Source organism: Diceros bicornis, chromosome 6 (genome assembly GCF_020826845.1).
Source record: "Diceros bicornis minor isolate mBicDic1 chromosome 6, mDicBic1.mat.cur, whole genome shotgun sequence".
Lineage (NCBI taxonomy): Eukaryota > Metazoa > Chordata > Mammalia > Perissodactyla > Rhinocerotidae > Diceros > Diceros bicornis.
This window is the reverse complement of record NC_080745.1, coordinates 38,511,067-38,534,852: the sequence shown is the minus strand read 5'-3', so window position 1 is coordinate 38,534,852 and position 23,786 is coordinate 38,511,067. Positions and strand designations below refer to the sequence as shown.

The following is a 23,786-nucleotide window of genomic DNA, read 5'->3' as shown; positions in this document are numbered from 1 at the left end:
CTCACTGTAATTCCTTCTTCAGAAAAATATCTCTAACATCCAGTAAGGATAAAGAAATAATATTCAGATAAGACACATTTACTGACAAACACACCATGTCAAGATTTCCTCATCCAATGCACTGCACTCTCCTTTAATATGACAGCTACTGCGACCCAAGGCCAAAATCTTCTGGGTAAAGGTTAAAGTATTCCAACAATGTAGACGCTTATGGGTAATTTGCAGTAAAGTTTGCAGCAAGCATTATTGCCAAGAAATGGAGCAAATCCATGATAGGACATCTATTACAGCTGTAAGAACCGGATTTGTGATAATTTCTACTTTTAAGCTAAATGTCTTGTGTTTCACGTTTGGCTCCTCCAATTTTCAGCATATTCAATACTGAAAAATAAAGCTTAAATTGATGCTTTAAAGGGTAAATTGCCCTTATAGCCAAATTCAAAATCCTGATTCAGCCCTCCACCGTGGCCATTGTTAACACTCAGGTAATGTGAAGGGCAAGAAAAAGCACGGGCCTGACATAAAGCGTGCTTTTCAAAGTAAACACCCAATACCAAATCCATACAATATTCCCAGTTCACTCTCAGGCAATCGTGATGCTTACTTATTTCCCACACGAATATATCTTGGAGCCGTCATTGATCTACTGCAAGGTACTAGGAACAATCTTAGCTTGAAAACAGAACATTTCTTCCTCAGTCATGAGTGAGGGAACGATTTGAGCAGAAAATCAAAAGACAGATGGTAATATGAAATTTCTAAATTAAGGACTTATCTCCTGTTAAAAGACAACTGATTTGCACGTGAAGATGGTAAGTACCTTGCCCTACATCACACAGCAAATGCTCGAGTCTGAGACTTTTCTGTGAAAACTAAATAAACGAAAATATGTCAAATGCTCAGTGTGTGGTCCATAGTTAATGTGGAGAGAATGTCGATCCTGCCCCTGACCAAACTCCTTAATTGCGTTTTTGATGTAATATGCTATCAATATACTCTAGCATTTTGATATTTTTTTCTGAGTTTGAGAATGAGGAAACAACAAATAATAAAGCATTTTTACTCAGAATTTTAATAAATCATTGGCATTATTCACAAGTCATATACAAATTGTATACAGAAAATTTCATTGCACATTTATTCAAAACGGCTTCACTAAATTAAATTATCAAAAGATCTTATCAAAAACCACTGAGTATAGAAAGGTTATAAAAGACATTTCACTTAAGACCAATTATTCATTTGAATAATATATTGCCAGTGTTTAATATTAATCTCAAAAAAAATTATTTTTAATAATTAAATTTTGAATAGCAAGCAATCTCTTTTTTTAATAGCTAACTTTAGGAACATTTAAAAAGTGTAGTTGGAAGTTTTGTGGAATTTTTATTTTAAAACCTCCGATATAAGGTTCTTAAATATTTACATTTAATTTATCCCGAATAAATTAACTTTAACATACTCAAGAGATTAACTGTAAGTAGAAAATGAATAAGTATAAATGAATCAGCATATACAACAATGCTAATTTTAATCAGAATATGACTTTATTTTGGCTATTTGGTTAAATACATACTAAGTAACATGTATTTGAGGAACGAATAATACATCTCCACTGTAATACAACTGCCCCTCATCCTGTGAAGATCATGTTAGTAACTATCTTGGAGATTCTCCAAAGGAGAATGAATTCAATTATTAAACCATTCCAAATTTGAGCTTCTAAACTAGAAAATGGAGTCAAGAAGATTCAGAACAATATCAGTTAAGATCATTAGATGTCCTCAACATCCATAAGAACATTCTCTTTTAAATGATGCTGCATAATGCAAAACTTGTGAGAGTTTACCAACTCAAAGCCAGTGATAAATAGGGTAATAAGACTATGGACAGATTCCATTATCTGCATGCACTGCATTACCAGGAGATGTAAAAAGGCCAACAACACATCATGGTTAGCAGATTTATCAACTTTATTTTGAGATTTGGCATGAAGAAAAAAATAAAAAAATATTTACTTGAAATTCATTTTCAATCTACATGGCTAGCCTTTTTTTCTTCTGCTTCATAAATGGATAGCAATAGGTATCTCCCCGCCCCAAGTCCCAGCTCTACATACATCTTTAAAAAATTTTCTTCAATATCTAATGAAATTCTTTTCTATGATGTACAGATGGCTAACTCCCCAGCCTGTCTTCAAAATGCAAACACTTTTTCTCCAGTTCCTCCTAAAAATCAAAATGACATTTTTCTATCTTTTCAAGACCATGTTGCTGGTAGAGCTTGCTTTTCTAATATTTCTACCGTCTAGACAAAGCAAGAAGAAAGGCCTTCCTTTGACTATCTTCCCCAAAATAACTCAACCAGGAATACAGAACAGTAGAGAGAATCCTCAAATGTCACTTTGCTTTTTTTTTTTTTAATTTCATCTGTGAGTATGTAGAAACAAGAGAGAATTATACCATCAAATTTTTCATCACAGTGCAACCTTTTGGTAAATCAAAGAAAAATGAGGTAATGTATTTTATTCATTTATTATTCAGAAAGCAAAAGAAAGAATTATTAATAATAACATGACACCAAATATCATATGGAAAAGTTTAAAAGTGAACAGTCCACTTTAAATAGGTTTATAAACAAAAAAGGATACTTTCAGTATTCAGATGATCAATAATAAAACAAGCTTCATCTTCCTCACACATCCTTTAACTCATCAACTAGAGCTGTCCTTCCTTTTTCAGTCTAGATAATAACTGGCTCAAGCTCCCTTTCTGTGACTTGTATAAAGCCTGATGCTCTTCCCAAGGTCTCTGCAAATCAATGAGGCTTATATGCTCAGGCACACATTTTAACTTTTGCTTCTATCAAAGAAGTTCAGTTTATAGATTATCACAACATTCTTCAGAGCAGGACCCATATGTAGAAATCATCCTTTTTCCATGATTCACACAAAATAAAACTTGGTGTTTAATAAACTTCACTGAAGGTTTGCATTATAGAATGCAAACTTAAGATTACTCATTAAAAATTCTTGTTCTTAAAAGTCGTACGAGCCATTCCACCATGTCGCTATGCCATCCCCTTCCTGTCCTTCCTTTCTTCTCCCAAATCCTTTTCCCCCTTCTCTACTCTCCCTCAAATTGCAGAGCAGTTTAGCTTTCTCTTTTGTGCTTTATCTCCTGCTCACTCGTACTCTCCAATTGCATTCAGCCACCTAAGTCATTTATCAAGATATTTTCTTAACAAACACAATTCATTTTCCAAGACAAAGTCTGAATAGTTAACATATTTTTTCCTTTCTCACTGTGATGTACTCTTTAGCTTAGTTCCATATTGTAAGAGTTTATAATCTGAATCAGTGTTTGTCAAACTTTCTTTTTAGCAGAGGATTCTTTTTTCAAATAAACCTTAATATATGACACATAACATAGAACACATTACACAGAACCATAACACGACTAAAAGCAGAGCTGCTGTTTGAAGTGGAGGCAGGGAGTGGACCTGCAGAATTTACTTTGGCTTCATCTTCCACCTCCCTGGTCTGATGGCTCCCAGACACACCTCACTGGAAGGTAAGGTCTCCATATAGTCAAGTTTGAAAAATACTAGATTACCTCTGGAACAAAAAGAAACTGCAGACTTTGGTAATTGATTGTATTTAAAAAATATGAGAAAAATGAGTCAAAGTTGACCTGAGGATTATGAACCTGTTACATTCAAAGAAGGATAACACCATTTCTAGAAATAAATAAATTGGGGAAAGTGTACATTACTTTTAGTGTCATAATTTGCGACCAACATGTGGATTCTTTTCATTATGCAATTTGACGAAAAGAGCATAAAAATGGTGACTTAAGAAATGACAATTCTAAATGCATTTATCATAAAACTTATTGTCACATGAATAATTAATGTCCACATTCATCTATGCTTCCTACTATTATAATTACACGTTTTTAATTAAATCTCTGTTGACATATAACAAATTAAATTAAATTTCAACATTTAAGTCTAAAGAGAAGGGGCTACTTAAAATTCTCTATAAAATAGCTTCCAATTATTATCCTTTGAGAAAAGAAATTATTATATCTTTTCCTATCTTCAGTAAACCTTATATATAGCTTATGGCTTATCTTTCCAGAAGGGTTAAGTGTTCTATAAATTGAAGGCAACTAGCTTATAAGAGGAAGAGAAGGGAACTAACATTTATAATACGCCTACCATAAGCAAGGCACCGTTCTCATGCTTTCACATCAGCAGTTTTCATTCTGGCTACACAATAAACTCTCCCAGGAATCTTCTTTAAAACATCCCACTGCATGAATGCTGCCCCCAGGGATTCTGATTTAATTGGTCAGAGGTGGCACCTTGGCTTGAGAATTTTTTAAGGCTCTCCGGGTGATCATAATATACAACTAGGGTTGAAAATAAGTTTTACATACTTTATCTCACGCCATCATCAAAACAATCTGACCAGATAATTTTATTATCTCTTTAAGAATAGAAAATTGAATTTCAGAAAAGTTGAGAAATTTGCCTCAGGACATAAAGAAAGTAAATATTAGAGTTGGAATTTAAACCCAAGTTTCTCTGACTATAATGACCTTTCTAATCCCCACTTTGTCAAATTCAAAATACCAGAATTATTAATATGAATTAATGGTGGATATCTATATTTTATTTTACTCTTAGCTTTAAAGAAGATGGCATAAAGTATCCTTTATCTTTCATTTGCTAGCAAGATACCATTTTCTTTATTGAACTAATTAAATTGCCACAGAAGACGAAGTTGTTTTGTATTTTATGCCATTAAGGTATGGCATATCTTCTGACTTTCAAAGTGTTCCTGGGTTTTTTTTTCATAGATAAACTATGTTTAAAAATTATGGATTTTAGAGTTGCCTATCAGAGATAAGAAGGAAAATGCAATATAAGAGTATTTGAGGAACATACAAAGTAGATTATATTTGTCAACCATTTTATTGTGTCTATCACCTTTCAAGGAGAAAGGTGATATTTGTTATAAAATATTATGATTTGTTAAATAACAGCCAACCTTGAAAAAAATTCTTAATAAAAATTTGTTTTTTAAATATTCAACGTAAAATTATGTAAAAATACAAATACATATCACATTTTGTTTAAACTTTAAACAAGCCTATACATTTTGTAAGCTAATTTATGAATGTTTGATAACTTTTGTGATACGAGTAAAAGGTTAACATGTGATTTCAACTAGCTATCTGAAAATAAATATATAAATAACACGCATTCTACTGCTCTCCATCTTAAAATATATCATCAATGGGCTTAAAAAAAAAGTCATATCAAAAGTGATATTACCAACTCCCTAAGGGCAACGAATTCCACTAAACTAGAATTCATATTTCAGAGAGGAGATGGATAACATCTCACAATTCAACCTCAGCAGGAGTCATTAAGTCAGGCTCGTATATAAGGGCTGTATTTCTCATTGGATTACAAATCCATTAAGAGCCTTGCCTTTGAGTTACTAGCACTACAAAGATTAAATCAAGGTATTGCGAGAAAAGGAAAAGCCTCAGATGCTTGGAGATTTCTAGAATAAAACACTTATGAATTCTTTAGCTCAAATGGACAAGAATAGACATCATTTAATCCCGCATTTTTATTATACAAACCACCCACAAGGCCTTTGCAAGAAGTGCACCCTTCATTCTGTTTTTTTTTTTTTTCCTTTTTGTGAGGAAGATCAGCCCTGCGCTAACATCCATGCCAATCCTGCTCTTTTTGCTGAGGAAAACTGGCCCTGAGCTAACATCCGTGCTGATCTTCCTCCGCTTTATGTGGGACGCCGCCACAGCATGGCCTGACAAGCAGTGCGTCGGTGCGTGCCCAGGATCCGAACCCAGGCTGCCAGCAGCAGAGCGCGCACACTTAACTGCTACACCACGGGGCCGGCCCCCACCCTTCATTCTTGACTCCCTCCAATCCTGTACCCACTGCATTTAGCTTAATATTCCAACTGGCTGGTATGGGCTGCAAGGTCCAGCACAACCCTGTCCTGCCTCATTCCACACCACATTTCCCTTCAATCTCAGGACCGAATTCACTCTGGCCTTCTTGCAGGTCTTCATAGGCACTGAGGTCTTTCCCACTGCAGGATGTCTACATAAACAATTACACTTGTCTGGACCGTGTTTTCTCATCTTCACCGCCCCCTTCACCTGGCTAAAATTTACTTATGACTTACGCCTCTAACAAAGAGAGGTCTTCCATATCATCTCTCCTCCTTTAATTTCAAAGTTGATCCTCTTTCCTAAGCACTCTGTACATTTATTTCACTTCTATCTCAATTTGTAATTATATATTAATTTGAGAGACTATTATTTCATGTCTGTGTCATCACTAAGCTATTGGGTTCTCAAGAGCATGGAACATGTCTTGCTAGTTTATCCTTATATCCTCATTTTTTGCAATGCCAAGTGCATAACAGATGCTCAATAAATATTTATTGAATGAATGAATTAACTGGATACTAAAAGAGAGTGGTTAAGAGCAGAGGCTCTGCAGTCAGGTTGTCTCAGTTCAGTCATTGGTTCAATTACACAGTGGTTGTCAATTCTTTCACCTCTAAAATAAGAAATATAACAGTAACTACTTAAAGGGTTATTGTAATGATTACATGATAATAAGTAAACTATCTACCATAGGACATCAAATAAATGTTAGTTATCATTAATAATTACTATCAAGACACAGGTAATAGTCCATTCATGCCTTATGGTATATACATATATTTATGTATGATGTATGTATGCATATGCATATATGTGTGTATATATATATATATATATTTATGTATATAGATGCATTTTCCATTTATTATTTTTCTTTTAGTAACCAAATAATACCATCATATAGATTGGGATATATCCCTTTATCTACAATTGGCTTCTATTTCCCTTATCAATAATTTTCTCCCTAAATTTTCCTATTATAAAATAGGACTTACAAACTTTGGCATCCCTAGGTCATTTATTATTATCATATCATCAGCATAAACAGCACACCATACTATTACTAATCCTCTTGACTCAACTCAGTTTTGGATTATCACTAGCATTGTTAGTGAGATAGTAGAAAATTACATTTTCACTAATATATACAAGAATTCCTATTAGAATACAAACTGTCTATGTTTGGAAAAATACTAAAATAAACCTTTTAGAGTACAAGAAAGAAAAGCAACATCAGATAAAGTAGACACAACAAAGGAGGAATGATTTAGTGGCTCTGCATAAAAAAAATATAATGAAACTAACATATTTAATGGTGAAAGACTGAATCTTTCCTCCCAAGATCAGCAAGAAGGGAAAGATATAAGTTCTCACCACACTTATTCTACATGATGCTAGAAGTTCTAACCAGTGCAATATGGCAGGAAAAGGAAATAAAAGGCATACAGCTTTAAAAGGAAGAAATAAAACTGTATCAATTTGTACATGACATGAACTTCTATGTAGAAAACCCCAAAGAATCTACAAAAAAAAACTGAACTAATAAGTGAGTTCAGCAAAGTTATAGGATACAAGATAAACACATAAAAATCTATATAATGGTGATGAACATGTGGAATTTAAAATTTTAAATATGATACTATTTATAAGACCTGAAAACAGTGAAACAGGTATACACCTAACAAAACATGTATAGGACTTGTATGCTGAAAATTACCAAATGCTGATGAAAGAATCAAAGAAGATCTAAGTAAACAGAGAGATATACCATGGAGTGGAAGACTCAAGATAGTAAAGATGTCAATTCTCCCAAATTGATATACAGGTTTAACATAATTCTTATCAAAATTCCAGTAGGATTTTTTGTAAATATAGATAAGACTATTCTAAAATTTACATGAAAAGGCAAAGGAGCTAGAAAAACTAAAACAACTTTGAAATAGGAGAATAAAGTAGGAGAAATAACTATAAGCAATTTCAAGACTTAATATAGAGCTATGGTAATAAATTCTGTGTGGTATTGATCAAGGGAAAGACAAATAGTTCAATGGCATAGAATTGAGTACTCAGAAATAGCCCCATACAAGTACAGCACACTGATTTTTGACAAAGATGCAAAAAGTAATTCAATGGAGCAAGGATATCCATTTCAACAAAAAATGCTAGAGCAATTGGATATCACTCGGCAAAAAATGAACCTTGAGAAAAGTCTCATACCTCATAAAAAATTAACTCAAAATTCATTATTAATGCAAAATGTAAATTTAAAATGTCAAACTATAAAATTTTAAAAGAAATCTTTGGGACCTAGAACTTGGTGAACATTCTTAGACATAAAAACTATAATACATGAAAAAAATGATAAAATTGACTTAATCAGCTACAGACTGTAAGATAATATTTGCAAACCTCATATCTGAAAAAGGTCTCACATCTAGAATATATAAAGTGCTCTCAATAATTAACAGTAAAATACAAGCAATCCAGTTACAAAACTGGCAAAAAACGTGATGAGCCATTTCACTCAAGAGTATATGCAAGTGGCAAATAAACACATAAAAAGAGGTTTAACATCACTAGTCATTAGGGAAATGCAAATTAAGATCACAATGAGCAATGACTACACACCTATTAGAACAGCTAAAATAAAAAATAGCAAAACTACCAAATGCTGGTCAGAGTATGGAGTAACTATACCCTTTGCTGGTGAAAGCATAAAATAGCACAGTCACTCAAAAATAATTCTGGAAAAATTTTTAAAATAAAACCATTCATTTACCCTATGACTCAGTAATTGCACTTCTGGGCATTTATCTCAGAGAAATGAAAACTTATGTCTACACAAAATTCTGTACACAACTATTCATAGAAGCTTTATTTGTAATAGCCCAAAACTGGAACCAACAAAAATGTCCTAGAGTAGGTGAATGGTTAAATAAACTGTGGTACATCCCTACCATGGGATACTACTCAGCAATAAAAAATAATAAACTATCAATACATATAACTTGGATGGATTTCCAGGGCATCACACTAAGTGAAAAAAGCCAGTCTTAAAAGATCACATACTATATGATTCCATTTATAAAACATTTTAGAGATGATAAAATTATAGAAATGGAGAACAGATTAGTATTTGCCAGGGGTTAGGGAGGATGGGGTTGGGGGACAGGGCAGGAAGGAGAGATTGGGAGGGGTAAGTGTGACTATAAAGTGGTAGCAAGAGGGAGATATTTGTAGTGATGGACTATTTCTGTATGTTTATTGTGGTGGTGGTTACATGAATCTATATATGTGACAGAACTATACATATAATTTATATTAATATGTCAACTTCCTGGTTTTGATATCAAGCTACAGTTACACAAGATGCAACCAATGTGGGAAACTAGGCAAAAGGTACACAGAACCTCTCCGTACCACCTTTGCAACTTCCTTTGAATCTACAATTATTACCAAATAAAAGGTTTTTTAAAATCTTAGTTTCTAGGCTTTGAGAGGCATTCCTAGAACACTATAATAACTCCCAAATGACAGAAGATGGGGAGGCTTCCCTAGAATATAAACAGCTGAATATAAAATAAAAGTAGTCATGAAGTAGATTCAGTTATTTCTGCTTTACAAACGTCTTGGTTTTATATGAAGGTCATAAACTAGATAAAATGAGCAGTCAATACTTCTAAAGGAGTTGTAAAATTAGAAGAAGCTTCTGTTTTTACAAAGGACAACATGATTATCATAAATAGTAATTACCATACCTCTGCTATGCACCAAACAAAAGAATTATTTTTCTCTCCCCAGTTGTAAGCCAACTGCCATGCTTACAGTACTGCCAACTTTGTGGGGGTTTTTGCATATTACTTTTCCTGAGCCACTGCTACTACACTTAAAATTGACATGGAGGAAGGGAGACTTAACCCCAACAGGCTAAATGAACATTTGCTTGTGACTGTTCTGCAGCATAAATTATATAATCATTCAGTATTCAATGATTCTGATTCAATACAACTGAAGAGAGCAAGTGATCATCAGGCACATTTTGGGCATGTCAATTGTGGATCACCTGGAAAAGTTTCCAAGTCACTTCTTAAATGCAATTATAGACATCATTATAGCATAAATGCACCCAAACACAAACAAGCCTTGTCAAAATGGAATTCTGCCACTTACCTAGGTTTTTTGTTTTGTTTTCACATTGGGCACCAGACTGTTGACACTTACAATTAGGTAAGGTATATCCACTTCAGATCTCTATTATAAGGATACCTATAGTGGTTTTATTTTTAACCCAGGACTTAAAGAATACGAAAGATTTGTGGAGATTAACTAAATCTATACTTTGTAATAGGTCCATTAACAGATTTCTCTACATACATCTACTTACTAACACGTTTTGTCTTCCTTCTTACAAAGCTATTGTTAACAACCCTTGACCACTATAGCTAAGGGGACAGTCTAACTCATTCTCTGTACCCTCTAGGCAGTTCCTTACATGTGGTGTTAGAGTGGTTCTGATTCTTTACATTCTTCTCAAAGTAAAGTCTTTGCCAATCAAATTCTGTAGTATTCTGATTATTGCTGTGTAAGACGCTATCCCCAAACCTAGTAGCTAAAAGCAACAACTTTTTATTCTCTCTCACTGTTCTGACGTTTGACTGGACTCAGCCAGGATTTCATACATGAGGTCTCTATGCAGCCGCAGTCAAGACTCAGCTGTAGCTGCAGCCATATGAAGGCCTGAATGGGCTGGGCATCCAAGATAGCACTCTCACAGGGCTGGCACTTGATGCTGACTTTCAGCTGGGAACTCAGCTGAGGATATCAACCAGAGTGCCTACCTGGTTGTGACTTCTCCATGTAGGTTGGCCTTTCTACAATATAGCAACTATGTTCTAAGAGGGAGTGTCCCAAGATGGAGCATTCCACGAGACTTAGGTGGAATCAGTTTCAGGAGTTACTTCTGCCACATTTAATTGGTCAAGCAAGTCATTAAGGCAAGCCCAGGTTCAAGAAGAAGGGTATTAAACTTCACCTAATGATGGAGAAAGGCAAAGTTATACCAGAGAAGAATATGCAAAAATGGGAGATAATATTGTGGCCATTTTGGGAAAATATAATCTACATATGGAAAGTTTTGTTTTTCTCCAATACGCTAGTATAAAATGCCAGTTAACTATTTTAGTGCTTAACACCAGAAATGACAGCATGATGCTGTAGCTCTTGGTCTCCCTGACCTAAGTATTCTGTGTCTTTTTTCCCATGTTACCTTTTCTAACAGCAGCATTATTAAAGTTGTAGAAACATGGAGGTGATCAGGCATCAAAAACCCGTTGCTGAAGAAGGCATTACTGCTTAGAGCTGTGCTGTCCAGTATGGTAGTCACTAACCACATGTTTGAACGCTATGGAACACTTGAAATGTGGCTAGTCCATATGCACTCTAAGTGTAAAATGCACACTGGATTTCAAGGACTTAGTACTAAAAAGGAATGTAAACTATCGCATTGATAATGTTTGTATTGATTACACGTTGAAATAATGATATTTTGCATATATTGAATAATTAAATATATGAATAATTAAATAAAATATATTATTCAAATTAATTTCATCTGTTCTTTTTACTGTATGTGGCTACTAGAAAATTTTAAATTATATATGTGGCTGTCATATTATTCTAGTTTGCACAATATTTCTATTGGAAAGTGCTGGTTTAGAAAATAAACTAAATCATATTTTCCTTGTGTAGCACCATGACAGTTATGGTGTTTACACCATTAAATGGTTTTCAGGCATTTTAATCACTTCCTGCTAAATCTTATGTGAGATACATAAGCACAATCAAAATCAATATTTTGATATTTCTATAAAACTCTAATTGCTTTTCCTGAGAATTAAATACACATTTCATATTTAATATATCTATATGTTTAGTACATAATTGCGGCAACTCATTTCACATAAGATTTCAAAGTTGCTCCCACAGTTTCTCTACAAAAGTAGACTATACGACCCCTAATTAAGATCATGTTTTAACATTCTATTGCTGCTGTAACAAATTACCACAAACTTAGTGGCTTAAACAATACCAATTCATTACTTTATAGTTCTACAGGTCATAAGTACACATTGGGCTCAAATCAAGGCATCAGCACAGCTATGTTCCTTTCAGGAGGCTCTAGGGGATAATCTGTTTACTTGCCTATTTAGGTTCTTGGAAGATTCAGTTTTGCAGTTGTAGGACTGAGATCTCTGTTTTCTTGCTAGATATCAGCTGAAGGCCATTCCCAGCTTTAGAGGCCAGCCACATTCCTTGGCTCATGGCCCCCCTCCTCCATCTTTTTTGTGTGTGTGTGTGTGAGGAGATTAGCCCTGTGGTAACATCTGCCAATCCTCCTTTTTTTGTTTTTTTTTATTATTTATTTATTTATTTATTTATTTTTCCCCCAAAGCCCCAGTAGATAGTTGTATGTCATAGCTGCACATCCTTCTAGTTGCCGTATGTGGGACGCAGCCTCAGCATGGCCGGAGAGGTGGTGCGTCGGTGCACGCCCGGGATCCGAACCCGGGCCACCAGCAGCAGCGGAGCGCGCGCACTTAACCGCTAAGCCATGGGGCCGGCCCAATCCTTCTCCTTTTTTTTTTTTTTTTTTGCTAAGGAAGACTGGCCCTGGGCTAACATCCGTGCCCATCTTCCTCCACTTTATATGGGACGCCGCCACAGCATGGCTTGCCAAGCAGTGCGTCGGTGCGCGCCCGGGATCCGAACTGGCAAACCCCGGGTCCCCACAGTGGAGTGTGTGCACTTAACCACCTGCACCACCAGGCGGGCCCCCCCCCATCTTTAAAGCCAGCAATGGTGAGTTGACTCTCTCTCATGTTTGAATCTCTCCTTCTTCTTCCATCCCATCTCTCTCTGATCCAGCCAAGAAAGGTTCTCTGCTTTTAAGGTCTCAGGTGATTAAATTGGACCCACCCATTTAATCCAGGAAAATCTCTCCATTTCAAGGTGCCTGTCCTTAATAACATCTGCAAAGTCCCCTGTACAATGTAAGGTAACTATTCATAGATTCCAGGGATTAGAGCATGGACATCAGTGGGGGGCCATTATTCTGCCTCCCACAGATAGGAATTAACTTTTTACTGAGAGATAAAATTCCTTATAGATATGTCCTTGCCATATGTAAATGAAAGAAAAATATTTTTCAAATGAGGTGCAGTGCTGTCAGACTGAATCACACTCATAATCCAAATCCACTCAGGTACCAGAAATCTACTTCAAGTTCATATGAATGTCAAACCAAAAGAGTTAAAAGCTGCTCTGGGACATTAAAGCACACAACTATCATAGTGATAAAGTTTTGTCAATCAACAACCCTGGTTGAGTTTCTCAGATAAAAAGTGTGATAGTTACCTCTAAGGAAAACACTGAGTCAAATCTAGTTTCAATTTATCTTCCAGAAGAAAAAAAGTGAATAAATTCATGTCAAGAATTCAAGAAGCTCATTTGTTGTGGTTACAAGAATTAAAAATATGTATTAAAATTTCTGATTAAAAAAAAAGGACCAAACTGTGATGGGGCAATTAGCAATTTGTAGACCGCTAACAGTCTTCTCCAATTAATTATTAAGTGTAGCCAATAGCCAAGGAAATCAACTACACAAGTTGCTTATCCATGTCTGACCCTGCTAAACCCACTTTAGGACAGAAGTAAAGCTACAAGTTGGTCTGTGATCTTAAACTTATATCACAACAGTACGATAACTTTTTTTATTCAGAGCTTAACTACGAATTCATTAAAAAATACTGAATAGATATCAATGGTCAAAGGTTCTAGTACCAATTCCAATGTAGAGGGGGAAGATGTGCCCCACCAACAAGCAATTCTTGAAACACTGGCTGGGTGTCCTACAATTCAACTCAATTCTGACACTATCTACCCTGAGATAGCCTCAGATTCCACAGGTTAAGAGTTCAGTCCTACAAGACTGCCACTGCTCCCAACCCCTCACTTCAGATGCCAATCTCAAGTCCAGGTTGTTACCTGTACTTCTGACCCAGTGACAATAAATCAGAGGTTGCCATGACTCCCTTTTCGGGTTTGATTAATTTGCTAAAGCAGCTCACAGAACTCAGAGAAACATTTTACTTACTATGATTACTTACTGGTTTATCATAAAAGGATATAACTCAGGAACAGCCAGATGGAAGAGATGCATAGGGCAACTTATGTGGTAAGAGGCACAGAGTTTCTATGCCCTCTTCGGGTGTACCGCTATCTCTGCATCTCCACGTGTTCACCAACCTGGAAGCTCTTCAAACCCCATTCTTTTGGGTTTTTACGGAAGCTTCATTACACAGGTATGATTGATTTAATCATTGGCCATTGGTGATTGAACTCAACCTCCAGGCCCTCTCCCCTCCCCAGGAGGTCTGGAGGGTGGAACTGAAAGTTCCAACCCTCTAATCACATGGTTGGTTCTCCTGGCAACCAGCCCCAGCCTTAGGTCCAAAAGTCACCTCATTAACATAACAAAAAAAAAATTCTATCACTCCCATCACTTATGAAATTCTAAAGGTTTTAGGAGCTCTGTGTCAGAAACAGGAATGAAGACCAAATGCATATTTCTTATTATAAATCACAATATCACAAATGGAAATTGATCTATAAAGATAAAACAGCTAAGGTGATATTATGAGTAACTCATAAAGATTAGCATTAAAGAAAGATAGGCTTGAATTGAAATTTGACTTGGAATTTTGAAAGAGAAGTTTATCAAATATTTGAAAGAAATCTATTTGCAAATTAACAGTCTGTACTTAGTCTCACATCCCACCTTTCCTTCTCTCCCCTGCATTTCATCCAAACTAAATTGTTTATATTCCCCACAACAAATGTACTATGCTGATCCCTGCTTCTGTGCCTTTGCACAGGCTGTTACCCTTTCTGGAATTCCCACCTCCCAGTGCTTCAAAAGCCAGCATAAAAGCTTTCTCCTCTGTGAAGCCTTCCCTGATGGACCTCAGGGGAGTTAACCACTTCCTGCTTGGTGCTATTACTGTACTTAGTATTGACCGCTATTACACCTCTTACTGCATTCTACTTCACGTACTTGTTTATTTGTCTGATTCCCCTTGACAACTAAGACTGCAATTGTTCAGACTGAAATCACCAGTTCTTAGCACAGTGTCTCTAGAAGAATTATGTGACTAGAAATTGCAACAACACTAATAGAATTTTAACTCAAACTTTATATTTTAGCTATCTTTATGGCCAATGCAGAATCTGTCAATAAAACATGTTAAATTCCTCTTAAAATACTTCATATGTATTATCCTACCTATGATACATATGCAGTCACATAATTTCTAGGTGATCATACACCTCGGTCTGCTTGGAACAGTCCTGATTTATGCCTTTTGTAGATCAATTAAGGCCTGTGAATTATTTTAGAGTATCTTTGTCTCTCAAAAGTATTCTGGCTTGGGGGCTGGCCCGAAGCGTAGCGGTTAAGTGCGAGCGTTCCGCTGCTGGTGGCCCGGGTTCGGATCCCGGGCACACACCGCTCATCAAGCCATGCTGTGGCGGCGTCCCATATAAAGTGAAGGAAGATGGGCATGGATATTAGCCCAAGGCCAGTCTTCCTCAGCAAAAAAAACAGGAGGATTGGCATGGATGTTAGCTCAGGGTTGATCAAGTATCCTGGCTTGGATGACAAATTATATGGTTACCCTAATAATTTCCTGAACATTACCAATAGCAAATTAAATACTATGGAAGGCCAAATATACAAATGATCATAGTTGCTAACACAGGATAATATCCCATCATACAAGGTCTACTAAAATAAATTTTTTTATTTTTGCAATTAACTGTTACAGTGGATTCTGTGGTGCTTCACTCAGATCCCCTTTTCAGCTGAAAATATCAGCTACTGATGCCTCACAGCTCAGTCTCTCCCCAGGAATTGCCTTCTGCTGCAGCGAGCTGCCTGGTTCAATGTTACACTGCTCCCAGGAGTGACCCGCAGGTAATGACTCACAGTTGCAGGGATACAAAGACACTCCCCTGTCTCAGTTTGGGACAGCTCTGAAGGGCCATATTAGTTCCAGGTATCCCCACAGGATGGCTGAGACTTCTATTGCAAGTCACCTTCTCCCTCTGCCCAGTCCTGCCTTCTTCACTTCCTGACATGTGTATCTCCAATAAGCCTTTTCACGCTAACCTTTATCTCAGAGTGAGCTTCCAGAGTACCTGATCTAAGACAACAATCTTTCTCTTCATTCTAACATCAGCTCCTAGCTAGGAACTATGCTAGGCTCAGGACCCTTATTTTTTGTCCAAGTTTCAACTAACACTTCATGCCAGGACACTTGCTTCCTACTTTATTCCTGTCATTTCTATCACTTAACTTGGTTCTCTTTTTATGTAACAAAGAACTCTAAGTCCAATGTTAAAAAAATATATATATATAGCAGGAACTTCTAAGAACTATATGAGAAGCGCCTGAACACTGAAAGGAAGGAACCCATTTCCTGGGAAAGGATCAGTTGAAAGAATCCACGAAGTCAATAACTGACTTGCCCCACAAATATTAGAAAACATGGCTGTCTCTGCTGGAATGCAAAAGATGAGGACAAAAGACTCTCAGCCTTTAGGCTTTCTGGCATAGAGGATGTAAACTTCAGGGACTTTCACCTGTGTATTGCTCTCTGCCTGGAATCTAAGTCTTGCCACTTTAGGATATCCTCCATTACTTTTTAGTTATTTTTATTTTATACAATTTACCTTATTCTCCTCCTATGCTCTGGCTCTATCTGGTTAGTTTCTCTCTCTTTTTTTTTTTATAATAATGGCTGCCTACTTTTGTTATTTTAGCTTTTCTTATTAATTCAGTAATCATGTAGCTTGCATTTGTGTAGGGTTCTCTCTATTAACTTTTACTTTTTTTTTTTTTTTTTTTTGCTGAGGAAGATTCACCCTGAGCTAACATCTGTTGCCAATCTTCCTTTTTGCTTGAGGAAGATTCACCCCGAGCCAACATCTACGCCAAACTTCCTCTATTTTGTATGTGGGTCGCCGCCACAGCATGGCTGCCAACAAGTGGTGTACGTCCATACCCAGGAACCGAACCTGAGCTGCTGAAGCGGAGCATGCCAAACTTAACCACAAGGCCATGGGGCTGGCCTTATTAACTTTTACTTTGAAGAGAGACAGGACATTAGAGCACAAAGAAGAGATGTACGAGAAGAGTCCATTCACTCAACAGAAAAATCTAGATGCCTCCTTTTCCCCAGTGAACACTGCACAAGCCCCATTTAAATCCCGAAGTGGACATTCTATGCCAGATTTAGATAACTCCAAACTTAGGTTGTCAAGAGACTCAGAGTCATTATTTAACAATCAGTCATCCAAGTAACTTAGGAACCTTTAGGCGAGGAATAAGACTAGACCCTAAAACAGCTCGGAAAAATAATAGCTGAAACAATAATGCTATCTTATTACCAAAACAATTCATAGACTTAAATACCTGCCCACATCTAGTCCTTAAATTAGGCACAGAAAAGAAAGCAAGGGAGACAAAACTCATTTTTTCACATTTAGCCAGACTCCCACCATTTATTATTTCTCTCAACTCCCTGATTGTTGAATTCTAGGTCCTATATACCAGCATCAATATCTGTCTCCCATCTCCTTGATTTTGACATTTCCTTTATATCTTCTTGTATTTTGATCTCATGTTCCAATCTGAGTTTGGTTCATCTCTCTGATTTTGGCATATCTGCTATTGTACAAACCTATATAGGATACTATTTACTTCTCTTCAGTTAGCTGAGGTTGTAAAATCCAGATATCTATAAACTGAAAAACATGGTCTCCAACATAGCCAACCACTCAAAAACCAGCCACTGCTGTGGTGTAATGGTCAAATTTAAGAATATAAAAATGTAAAGTATCTAATACAGTGTACCTGGTCCAATAACAGTCCAATTCTAATATGCAGTCATAGCAAAAAAAAAAAAAAAATAGATTTGGAAGCTGCCTTTACATGTTTAGAATTTTAATTCTAATCTGTCTCTAGTATTCAAAGAGTCATTGCATATAGATTGTCCTAACTGCTTTACCTTATCATCATGAGAAATAAGGAGAAATTAACTAAGACAAATTATTTCCAAAATAGATTTTCCAGAGAGAGGTGGAGACCCTAGACAAAAGAAAAATCCCATAACATCTCTTTGTTGGTTTCACTGAATCTTTATAATTCCCCAATACAGGGAATGCATTAAACCCAAACATACAAATGAAATAGGTCTCTGAATAACAAAGGCCAGCCCATTTGATTATTTACTTACTCAACAAATATATAATGTGAACCAACAATGCACTTTCAGAGAAGACATCAAGAGAAGAAAACATTGGGCAAGTGAGAGGTCTAGAAATGCAAATTGGTCCTTGCATGCAGCCCAGGCCTGACTCATTTACTCTAGCAGTGCCATCTCTCCCCCAACTCTCTAATATCCCCCCCATAGTAAAGTATCAATCTGAGTGTTAATTTCACCAATAATTCTACATCACCTAAAGATCCTGTCCAGCAACACATCCAAACTTAAATCAACATGATTTCAACCTACCTCCAGAAAAATATACATGTCTGCTGATTCTTAGAACTAAAGCATGATGACTACCTACCTCCAGCTCTATTTCCACCGATTATAGAAAGACCACCATTTAAAAACTGATTTCCTCTAAGACCCTTCCTTCTTCAGAAGGCCTCCTTATTCTGCCCCATCCACATGAAGAATTCCTTAATTATGTTGTACATCAGAGAATGTGGACTAGACCTAACAATCTTGGAGGTCTAATAAAATCAGCAGAAATATCTTAGGAAAATATATTTCTAAGTTTTAAAAGACAAAAGTTAAACTTTCTCTGATTCTGAATGTTCTCTGGAGTATATTTTTTAACAAGTAAAAATCCTGTTTTGAAATATGGCTGGGTGTGGATCCAAATGCAGAGACTGTGATGAGAAAATTTTGTTTCTGAATATTCACATTGATTTTTAGAAGACAACTATTCTTTGCAAAATAAGACCTTTTATAACAGGCAGTCCATCAGATAAATTTAGTAGATGCTTGAAACTCACCTGGTTTAATGTCAGAGACGCAGTGTCTTCATTACATGGCATATACAATATGCAACGATTTCATTCATTCTTTTATTCAAAAATACAATTCAGCTTTTTCTAAATGCCAGGCACTGTGCCTGGGGCTTGGGACAAAACAGTCAATAAAACAGATATGTGATCTGCCTGCATAGAGCTTAAACTAAGTGATACTAACTATAATAGATTCAAAATGTAAGGATTGATGATGATCCCACAGAAGAGACTAGGGAAGACTGGTATTAGGGTATGTCATGGGCCTCCCAGGGATGTCTATATCCTAATTCCCAAAACCTGTGAGTATATTACTTTACATGGCGAAAGAAACTTTGCTGATGTAATTAAGGTTAATTAAGGCTTTGTGATGGGATGATTATCCTGGATAATCTGGGTGGGTCCTGTCTAATTATATGAGTCCTAAAAAGCAGAGAACTTTTCCTGGCTGTGATCAGAGAAAGAGATGTGAGGACCAAAGCAGGGTCAGAGAAATGTGACATTGCTGGCTTTGAAGATGGAGGAAGAGGGCATGAGTCAAGGAATGTGGCTGGCCTCTAGAAGCTGGAAAAGGCAAAGAAATGGATTCTTCCCTACAGACTTTCATTTTTAGTCCAGTGAGACTGGTGTCAGACTTTTGACCTACAGAGCTGTAAAATAATTATTTGTGTTGTTTTAAGCCACTAAGTTTGTGGTAATTTGTTACAGTAGCAATAGAAAACTAAGTTTGTTTATATATATGTATGTATACATATATACATACATACATGTATACATATATATATAAATTAAAAGGAAAATATTCAGGCATACATGTTAAGTGGTTGTCTGTTTTATCTGTTATAGACTCATATGGTCTCATTTCCTACTAATTTCTTACTAATGTGACAAGACGTTGAACTTACTGAACACAAAACTTCAGTGAAAATATAATTGAGACTTGCTGATCTGTTTAAGGAAGTAAAGTTCTTTAGACTCAAACTGGTCATATGGGCTGAGCCTGAGAAAAACATAAACTTTATTCAATTCCCACTGCTGAACTGCTCTGGGATCAATAGAATTGCAAAATTTGAAACCTTGAAGTCACATCCACATAAGAGATCCACAGATTCTTATGAGTATTAATCATGCTTTAAGTTTTCGTGGTTATCTTTATTATGTCTCAATTATCATCAAGCATTTACTCTACCAACATAGCTCAATTACAAAAGTTCCTAACTAATCTGAAAAGCAAACCAGGCCCAGCAAGGGAGACACATATTCCTTTAACTAGGAAGTTGAGGATTTAAGTACAAGAACTATCCAAAAATCTTTGAGCAAACACAGATAGGTTCGACTTCAGCTAGTTCAAGGAAAGTACATTCCTTTTCCTAAAAGCTGATGAAACAGTTATAGCGAAGCATCATTTGTGATATAAACCTATAGTAAAAATAAATCTGGAAATGTGTTCTGATAATACACCCCACGGTTTTCCAGATTGGTTCCTGCTGTTTAATTCCAATATTCATTGGCTCGGTCAGATACCAGTATTAGGCCTAAAATTCTTCACTTTTAAATGAAAAGAAACTAATAGACTATTTTTGGAGTGCTTTTTCATAATACTATAAATTCATATTTTTATTATTAATAGGTTATACTTATCAACAAAATGTTAATATAATGTGCACATAGACGGGTTTCTGATCGTGGGGACCACCACTGCATAAATTTAGCTCCTCCTGCTCTGAACTCTACACCAACATCAGGGAAGATCACCAGACATTACCCACACACATAATAAGTCTTTCATTCCCTGGAAAAAAATGCCTTCCTCAACAAGCATTTCATATTACCCCTAGGAGAAAGAATATATAAATATACTTAGATCACCCAAAGAACAAGCTTCCTCACCTCTGTGCTCTTCTTTGCCTATGTTTCTCTTCTCGCCATTAATCCTTCCCATCTTTTCACCATGGTATCATATAAATATAATAAATAAATACAAAGTAATTGTTTCAGGGATATTGTCATTTTAATTAAAAAACTGAGAAGAAACAAGCATTAAACTCAATGTACCTGTATCCAAATAATAATTAGTGAGCATCTGCTACCTGAAAGGCTCTGTGCTAAGGGCCAGGGACACAGTCCCCGCTTTCCTAGAGCTCTTGTCTAGTGGAGAAGGCAGACGAGTAAACACAGGAATTCCATCAGGGATGAGAGCTATGAAGGGGGAAGTTTATGAGGGAGAGGTATTTCAGGGGGTGTTTGCACTCCTTTGCTGGAAGGGGAGAAGAGAACACATGGAGGAAGGAAGAAGAAAATAGCCTCCATCAAGCATGAAGAGTAGTGCAACATAATCAATTAACAAACAGAAATATTTGAATTCCTACAATTAAGTATACCCTTAAAAAATGAAAATTAAGATAATTATCTGAACAAGCTAAAAAAACCCTACTTACCTTTGATCTAAATTATTTGGATATTATAAATGAAAAAGTTTCTTTCCATTTCACTCTTCTAATATAGAACTTACCTTGTTTTAAAACCAAAATATCTAACAGAAGGATATTAGTAACATAAATAAGTTTTGTGTACTTGACAAATGGGCCTTGAAACTGAACATCAGATTAAATTCTCATTAAGGAAAAGAACAGTAAGACATAGAAAAATATATACATATTTTCATTGCCTTACTTATTATATTTGATGCCTGGAATAGACACTTTTTAAACATCTCCCTCCTCTATATGACAAAATTACTTTTTAGTAATAATCAGTAATAATCATTATTTTCCTGATTTATTTTTTAACTTTAAAGCAATTGACAATTTCCAAGAGGAGGACAAATTTCAAAGTTATTATTCAAATTCAATGAAATATTTCATGTATGAACCTTGCATGTAGGAAATTTGGATTTACCTAACAAAAATATTACCCCTGGCAATTCACACTGTTTCATTGCTATAATTTTTAAATTCAAATAAAAATTCCAAGTGATCATATAAAATAACATAGTTGAAGTAACTCTATTTCTAGTTCTTTGTCATTATAATCACTGTGGTGTCATCATTGTTTATTTTAAATCTACTGTTTAAATGCATGAAGAATATAATGTTTATTAAAAGCTAATCATAAAAATATGCTAATTTGAATCATACATATATATTATTAAAACTCAACAATAACCACAGTAATTGTTTAGAACTTACAGAAACAAAAGAATTTTGTGAAAAACATTTTATCATTGATGTTTAGACTTGCTGGTACGTGGTGATAGTAAAAAGCAGAACAACTTTTGGTTGGTTTTATTATTGTTTATAAATTTCTAGAGACAATGCACCTTCTTAATAATTGCACCCAGGGCAGAATACTCCCATCACTTTACCCTTGGGATGAATACTTCTTAACCCAAATAGTTTTTAACCCAAAGTTGAAGAAAACCATAAAATCACCACTGTTTTTATGTGATATATGTTTATCATGTACAGGACCAGCTTCAGGGGGCTGTGACTGCACACAGAGCCCCATGCTCAGAAAGGAGCACCATGGTTGGCTTTTAATGCTCTACTACCACAGTCTTGAAATTCTCAACAATTTTATCTTTAAATTTGTGTATATAAGTGAAGTCCAATGGGGCAATAAAGCATATGCCCTCCACTCACATGCAGTCATGCCTCACAGTGCCTTCAGCGACCTGCTCCCCCACTCAGTGATTGCTGCCACCCTCCACTCCTAGGGGTAGTCTTGGCACAAGGCTGGATCAGGGTCATGGGGCAGGGCTATGGACACCATGAGGGTTCTGCATGTCCCACAAGTATCCCTATGCACTAGAGAACGTAATATCAAATAGTAAATAAAAATAATCTGTCTTGGGTCAGTCAAGACTGGATTGGAAAAAGCTTTTTTTTCCCCTGCTTTTGAACAAGAAGTCTTCCATTTGCATTTTGCACTGGGCTCCACAATTATGTAGCCATCCCTGACTATGTATGTGGGTGAGTATGTGAATATGCATCTGTTTGTGTTTGTATCCAAAAGAATAAAAGAACTTTATATTGTATAAAGTGAATTTATCTATAATTTTACAATTTATAGATAAAATAAACTTATATTGTAACTTTATTATATTTTTATTTATAAAGATGAGAATAATAATTTTAATAGTTCACAGATCAGGGGAGGTGAAGTTCAAATACAATATCATCTTCCGAGCTTCCTGTAACTGGTGAATTCCCTTAAAAAATCTTTAACTAAGAATATATTACATGCTAAAAATGGAGATATTCTAGCTTCAGAAGCAGGACACGACATTACCAATATGTTCTTCTCATTAACAAAATCTGCTTTACAACTTTGACTTCTTGACAGGCAAGAGCTTTTTGGTCAGGAGCCAAAGTCATCAAATATTAAGAGTAGGGAGATAAGTCAAGTGTGTTGAAGGGTCCTTAAAACTCACTCACTAATTTTAGCACATTTCAATTATTTACATAAATTACTTACACTGAACAATCGTAAATCTTCAATTTCACACCCAAAAAGTCATATGCTTTATAACCATTTTCAAAACATACCTTCATAACTCTTGAATTATTCCACTAATAATAAGGCAGATAAATAAAATATACCTATTATAAATCTTTCATTTTGTTTAGCTC

General features: G+C 35.7%; 1 protein-coding gene across 1 annotated transcript in view; it reads right to left on the bottom strand.

Annotated features, from left to right (window-relative positions):
- Positions 1–23,786, bottom strand: part of CTNNA3 (catenin alpha 3) — a 1,506,614-nt gene that overhangs the window by 1,126,566 nt on the left and 356,262 nt on the right. The gene's annotated exons all lie outside the window — the stretch shown is intronic.